Here is an 8,334-nt window from a genome sequence, read left to right on the forward strand (position 1 = left end):
GCAAGTTGATTTTGAAAGATTATCAAATGGCAGCAGAAATCATCCTATAATCAAAGGTATTAAGTGGAAAAACTGGCCTAAGGAAGTCGAGCTGCTGTTGTGAAATTAACAGGGAGCCAGTGTGATTGCCCTTCTAACATTAGCTTAGAAAACCCGAAGGGCAAAGCATGAAACAACACAGGGGGGCACATTTACAGAGAGTAGCATCAGTCATTATCAAAAAAAAGGGCACCTCAAAAAATTTTTCTGAAGGAAGAAAAGTATGTTTCCCTATGATCACTCTTAGAAACTTCTTTTCTTGGTCATATTTTCTCTGATGGCAGGTACATCAGCTTAGCAACATGAGCATTCACAGATAGAGACCATGTAGCTTTAGGTACCTTTAATGGAGCACCCTTTTAATCATTTTTGAAACCACCTCTATTATTGAGTACTACCTACATATGAACTTTTTTATTTTTAACAGTTGCTTTACACATTGATGATTTATTTTCAACTCACTTTTATCTCATACCCTGGAACTTTCCCAAAGCCCATTACTTCAAAGCAAACTCTACTCTAATGTCAATTGGAGGTATATTCACCCACCAGATGTTTCTATAGTCATCGCTTCTGCAATTACTATCATGTAAGCACCACTGTGTTTAATGCTACAAATTCTTTATATATCCACTCTCTCCATATGCAAAAATAATATGCATCATTTTAAAAGCTTTTCTGTAACCTACTGGCACTTCATTCACCATCGATGCCCTTTTATCCCAAGGTCATCAGAGAATATCAATAGAATAAGTACAACATCATTTAAAAATTTCTCAGCATCCACATATAAACTTCCTTTAATTTACATTCATCTTTCTTTTGTTCCACTTTTATTAGAGGAAATGTCCTTCTGTGTGCCTGTGAAAGGTGTTAAATATCACAAAGTAATGAAAGTAAATATGGATACCTTGAAGGACAAATATTTACAAATCATGGAGCAAATTTGACACATTCTTTCTGTATCACCTATTAAATAATGTTTTCCCACCATCTTTTGGCATGTGAGACTTTATGATAGGAGCATAAATTGAATTTGATATAAAATTGTGAAATATTCAGTGGAAAGGACATATATGTTTCCATTTGATACAGATTGTTTTAAGTTATGTTGCTTTTTTTCCTTATAATTCTAGGCTCCCAAAAGTTGCAAAACATAATCATCAATTTTATTAACTTACTTTCATCTGTCTACACAGCCTGATTACTAAAGGGCAATGATAATACCAGCTTTACTCTGAAGCACTTTTATTCTGACTATTTAATGAATGAAGAAAATCGTTGAGTATTAAGTAACTTATTTAAGTTCATAACATTGTACAAATTCATGAAAATTTTCAAAAAACATTTCAAAAACTATCATTGTTGGCAGGCATTTTATATTTTGTTTTATGCTATATATTTTCTTTACATCTCCTGTAAAGTAGGTGATATTAGTCTATTTTTGCAGATAAAAATACCAAAGTAGAATTTAATTGGTATAGGAGTGAGTCCTAGCAAGTTCTGAGCTGAGCTACCATCACTGGTTTGGTCAACTTTACCATATAGAAGAGCTGCAGTCATGTGGCAGCAGGTCTTAGTCACCATCTAGTGACTAAACAGTGAGGAAGGGACTTGGTTGTCATTAAACTCTTGTGTCTCTCCTGTTTTAGAAAATTGAGCCTGGGATCATGGGCAGAGGTGAGGAACAGTGGAAGCAACAGTTCAGTGACTGCAAATTGAGGTCATGACATTTTCAGTTGCATCTACTATTAATACATGAAGAAAAGAAAGTCACTGTGAACGTTATTTTTGTGAAGAAGACTGCTATAGATAATGTAAATCAGGAAGTATTTTGTGGTATAGGAGGTAAAGAGACTATGGAGTTTGATGTTGTTGAAGGGTATTAGGTACAACGGCATCTAATGTTGCAGACAGCATTCCCCAGTTCAAAGTAGTAAATACAGAGCAGATCACAGCCACCACAGATGTTAACCACCCCACATTACCACATCATCACTACTACAGTGCAAATGCAAAAAGGTCAACTGAAAAGAGCCTCAGGAATGCCATCCTTACTGCAAAGAGTGATTGTTGTCTCCTAACTAGATATGAGGGCACCAAGACCATCAGTGATGATATACTAAGCGTCCTTGGGCAGTGATGGGGAGAGAGGGCCGACAGATGTGGTAAATAAAAGAAGTGGAACAGTGAGAAAGAACACACACTAGGAAAGCAAGTGACCGGTCTGAATAGGCTTCTTTACCAATGAGAGACTAGAGAAGGCATTAGTAAAGAAGAGGAAAATCAAGAATATGAAACAGGAAAAACAGTCAAACCAATGTTGTTACTGCTACATCTTTATTTACTACTAGACACTCAGAAAAGCAAATTACTATATAATAAAGAGAATAAGTGTAGCTCATCAACTTGAATAAAAAGCCCTTGGTCCATAAAGCCCTAAAATCTTTTTACTAGAAGTGTGATCCAGAGACCAAAAGCATCAGCATTACCTAGGACCTTATTAGAGATGCAGAACCCTTAAGCCCCAACTCACCCTACTGAATTAGAACCTGCATTTTAACAAGACTCCCAGATGGTATATATACACTCAGGCTTAAGAAGTGCTATCTTTATTTACAGGAGGGCAAAGAGACATTAGCATCAGATATACCAGATGATCGATCAAAATACATCTTCTCTGAGGCAATGGAAGAGATGGGTAGTTAAATGTGCTTTAGTGAAAAAGAAAAATACCGGATGGTCTCACTCATAGCAGGAATCTAGAAAACTTAAATAAGGGACCAGGAAAATGAATAACTATAAGAAAGTGAAAATCAAAATCAACAAAAAACTATGAACCAGAGACACTTTTTGGGGGGTGGGGGGCGGGAGGGGAGGGACTGGGGTCAGAATGGGGGGGTTGCAATTGTATGGGGAATATAAAAATAAAATTTATTATAAAAAATTAAAAAAAGAACAGGAAGTATCTTTATATGCTAATATTTGTACAGAAATCTAATTTATATTGAGTTTTTTAAGTTTCAGAATGACATACATAACATTTTATCTTTTGGTAAAAGTTACAAATGTATATGTATATATATACATATATGAAAAAAAAATAAATGTGCTTTAGTAACTTAGAACTAGAGGTAATTAATGTGAAATTGTAGCAATAAGATCTGAATTAAAACAGATAATAAGAGATCAGGTACTAGAAATGATTAAAATGTAGATTTTGAAGGTTACTGACTTATCCAACTTTTCTATTGGTTTGATAAATTTAAGATAATAAGTAAGATAATAAAATACAGCAAACATAAGGAAACTACAATCACTTGCCCAAAAAAAGAAAAAAGGTGAGCATAAGGAGTTGTCCTTTTATTCTCAGGAACCAAATTTTCCTTGCAGAATACAAGATCCACAGATGTAAGATTTCAGACACTATGTTAAAACAAAAGCAAGAAACCGGGCCTCCCCGGTGGCGCAGCGGTTGAGCGCTGGGTTGCGAAGCTGTCCGCAGCCTCTGCAGACTGGTTCGATCCCCGGCTGGTGCGCAGACCTCTCCTGCCGCCCGCTGCTCCCCTCAGCAGTGTACTTCGGTCCTTCTGCCTGCTCTGCTCCCCTCTCTGGCTCTGGTGAATTCTCTCACCCTCCTGCGCTTCTGACTGTACATAGTGCTTGTGTAAATAAATAAATAAATAAATAAATAAATAAATAAATAAATGGAAATGAATCTTAAAAAAAAAAAAAAAAACAAAAACAAGAAACCCCGATGTCCTAAATTTGGATTGTGATGCTGTTTTGATTCAAAATATATTTAAGGTACAATATTTCTTAGACTTAACAAGTAAATGCAATGAGTGATTCTGGATTGAATCCTAGATTAGGAAAATTTTACTATATAAGACAAATTAACAAGTTAGAACAATTGAATTGGTAATGCCACATGTAGAATATTGCCTAGATAATAGTATTTTGTCATTTTATTAAATTTGATATTTATAATGTGGTTATCAAAGATAATAGTTTTGTTCCTAAGAGATCTATAAATTATTTGGATTATAAAATTTCATGATTTCTTCAATTTATGCTCAAATGTTTTAACACAGAAATATTAAAAATATAATAATATGTAGGCATATATAGTCATATGTATCAATTCAGATAGCCGTCCAACTTGTCAGCTGGACAAAACAAAATTCAAAAGTGTTGATAACTGGTGTCTCTACATAGGTATTTTAATATTACTGGAAAAAATTATATGTATTTGAAATTTTTAAAATAAGACTTTGAAAAATTTTGTTGACTGAGACAAAAACAATGATCACGCCAGTCAAAATGGGCAACTTTAGTGCTCAGATTATGCTTTCTAACTATTACTTGTCAATAAAAGCAACAAAACCATCTTGAGGTTCAAAATAGTCCAATTTTATCTTAGACGAAATGTATAAACCACATTATCATACCTGAAAGCTAGGATGCGGTTGGAGATTATAGGAGTGGCAGCATAAATGCCCTTCCATAAACCCTCCACAGGTCAAAGGTGGAAAACCGTGAGCATAATAAGCACACCCACTGTAATGAATTGCAACATATGTCTAATACCATGAGCTATCAACATACAAAAGATTATTTTTTCAAATTCCCATTCCACACTTTTAGAAGTTGCCTAAAACTAAATCACCACTCAAAACTATGACAAGGAAGAAAATAATCAGTCATTTATCATGACAACTATGCCACAGATAATCAAATACTTATTGAAGACATCGTTCTCTGTATGGAAGTATTGCAGTTTATAAACAGAGGAAAAAATTATAGAAGAATGTCATTTTTCAAACTCCTACAGAAATCCTAGATTGAGTCAGTGATAATCAACAATCACTAGAATATATTAACAAAGACAACCAGCTAATTTTTACCTCCTCATGGCACCACCCAAACTGATTTTAAAGTATTCTTGCCAAAATATCTAATATGGTGTGATTCCAGTTCCTAAATTTTGAAATTACAAGAAGGGAAGCAAAAAGGGACAGTACTAGTACTAGTACTTTTTAAAGTACTTGTTAAGTACTAGTTATGTGTTCATTGACTGATAACTAGAACTATCTGCATTAACTATGTAACATGGGGTTTTGTCATATTTTCAAATTAGTATATTTATATAATAGTGTAATTTTTTTCATAGTATTTTACTTACGTTTGGAATTTTAAAGAAATTCTACGGTCAAAAATAACAATTTTCAAACAAGTTAATTTTTAATTTGCAATATAAAACTACTTTCAAATGCAAACCAACTATAAGCCCCTATTTAAAAAGGACTTAACAACAGTAACAGTAAAGCAGCATAAGAAGGATTATATTTGAGAATATGGCTATTGAACTGAGGAAACATAAGCTTGGTCTTCAGAAATAACATATGTGTTACAAAAAGTGATGAAAGAATTTTAACATTAGTTTAAATAAAGTAGGTCAAGCTTTTATGTTTCATCAAGGTAAAAAATAGTCCATTTTAAAATATTCAATTGAATTTTATCTAGAGAAAGTTGCAAATGATAGTTCTATACTTTCATAAATTTTTACAAACTTAACCAGCACAGAGTTAAAGAAAAAGAAAAGTAGCAACACTCAAGACACCTTCTTCATGGGACAGATGAAAGGAAGAACTGAACATGGAAAATCATATGATGATTTCAGTAAAGGAGAAAAAGAACAGAAGAAAAGATGGAAGGAAGGGAGAAAGAAGGGAAGGGAAGGGAAGAGGAAGGAAATACAGAATCCCTAAGATTTAAAATCACTAGAGGGACCTCCCTGGTGGCGCAGCGGTTGAGCACTGGGTTGTGAAGCTACCCGCAGTCTCTGCAGTGCCGGTTCGATCCCCGGCCACTGGCGAGGGTCCCACATGGCGCGCAGACCTCTCCTGCTGCCTGCTGCTCCCCTCAGCAGTGTACTTCGTCGGTCTGCCTGTTCTGTTCCCCGCTCTGGCTCTGGTGAATTCTCTCACCCTCCTGCGCTTCTGACTGTACCCAGTGCTTGTATAAATAAATAAATAAATCTTAAAAAAAAAAAAATCACTAGGGAAAAAAAAAAAGCACATCACAATAAAAAAAAAAAAAATTAGGGCCTCCCCGGTGGCGCAGCGGTAGAGCGCTGGGTTGCGAAGCTGCCTGCAGCCTCTGCAGCGCCGGTTCGATCCCCGGCTGCTCCCCGGCCACCTGAGGAGGGTCCCACATGGCGCGCAGACCTCTCCTGCCGCCCGCTGCTCCCCTCAGCAGTGTACTTCGGTCCTTCTGCCTGCTCTGCTCCCCGCTCTGGCTCTGGTGAATTCTCTCACCCTCCCGCGCTTCTGACTGTACCCAGTGCATGTATAAACAAAAACAAACAAACAAACAAATAAATAAAAAAAACATGCCTCTATTAAAAAAAAAAATTAAATCACATTCCAAACAAAATGTGTGATTGTAGCTCAAGGAGAATAAAACACACAGTAGAGTATCTCTGTGTCAGTTAGCTCTAAAATTTAGATCCTACTTCTCACTTAAAAAATTATATGGGGAATATAACCAAAATGAAAATGCATACATTGTGCAAAAATGAAAAATGATGTAAGAATTATATAAAATAAAATAATTTTAAAAATGGCAATAAGTAACAAAATAAATTCAATGCCATTTATAAAATATACTGGGGGATTAAAATCCAGAGTCTAGTACTATTTTCCTATCCACTCTTAAATAGGGTCAGAGTTGATCATAAGAAGAAGAGATTCCCCACAGGGACTTCTATGAATAGTGGTATCATTTACTTGATGCTTTTGTTGAGTTACCTTCAGGTATGAACTACTAAGAATCCAAAACTGGCATCAAAATATTTCAGCATGTCAGACTGAACAATCAACACAATCTAATGTTTCTACAATTTATTTTAGTATGCTAGGTAAATGTACCCATGCACTCAAGTGTTCTGAATCATGGTGGTAAACTGTTGCTACTTGCCAGTCAGCTTTGTTTCTAAAGAGTTTTTCTCTAATATTCCCAAACCTTTCCTGATCAAAACACCCAAGCACATTCCTCAATAAAAGGAGACATCTGTTAATTCAAGTATATTTCACAAATTCTAAATGACTACAGGCTCCTTCATAATCCATCAATGTAACTGTGATTTAATAAGGAACAAACCACACAATTATTTCTTTCAAGGAAAACACATAAAGCAGAAGGATGAATAAACTAGCAAGGTGTTTTCATTTACTCAAGAGATAACCTTGAAACAAATTGATCTGCACTATGGAAATGTCATTGGATCACTGTGGTTATGACCACCTTCCATGACATGATTCAAAAGGATTGCAAATACCCACATCTGCTTAATGCCGTGAAAAAGGAAATTAGGCTGTTCTATCTATTTGAAAGTTATTTCCTCACATAAACATGTTGGAATTTTTTTCATTTCTAAAATGAATTCATAATTTTCAGTAAATTTCATTCATGTTACTTTTCATGAAGCCAAGTTACCTTTATCATTGAGCCACATAAAAATCTCTTTGAAAATTCTACATAATATTTCTTAAGCCTATACAATAGTCCACTATCCTTGGAAATTACATGTAAAGTTTTTTATTACTGTATCATAATTAGTGGTACCATAGGGTACTAAAAAAAATACTAGATTTTACTAGTTTTGTTTTTTAAAAAGATTTATTTATTTATGCATACAAGATCTGGGATAAAGGCCAGAGATGCGGGGTGTGAAAGGATTCACCAGAGACAGAGTGGGAAACAGAGCAGGCAGATGTACTGAAATACACTGCTGAGGGGAGTAGCAGGCAAATCAGGAGAGATCTGCTACACCATGTGGGTCACCTCCCTGGCCAGGGATCCAATTCGTGCTGCAGTAGCTACAGATTGTTTCTTAGTGCTGACGCTTAACCCCTTGTGCCACCAGGGAGGCCCTTAACAGTTTTATTTATCATTGTTAAAAAGTGATAAATATTTGTCATTATTTTAGATCAATACATGGTTATTTCTTCTTAAATAGATTTTTTTTTTAATTCCCACACTAAACAGTATATATCCGAATAGTTTAAAAATTCTACCAGCTATCAGGCCACAACAGCTAATTGGTATTTATTGTAATTTATAAAGTTATCAGCTCATAACATATTAAAAAATCTTAATCGGTTCTTCATTACAGATCATTTCTAATGCAGATTAGGTTAGTAAAAGTTTTAAATGCAATCTATCTTCTTCCCAACTTCTGGTACTAAGCTTTCCCTTTGTATAGCATTATACAAGAGGATGGCAAATTCC

This window comes from Talpa europaea (genome assembly GCF_964194135.1).
Source record: "Talpa europaea genome assembly, chromosome: 5".
Lineage (NCBI taxonomy): Eukaryota > Metazoa > Chordata > Mammalia > Eulipotyphla > Talpidae > Talpa > Talpa europaea.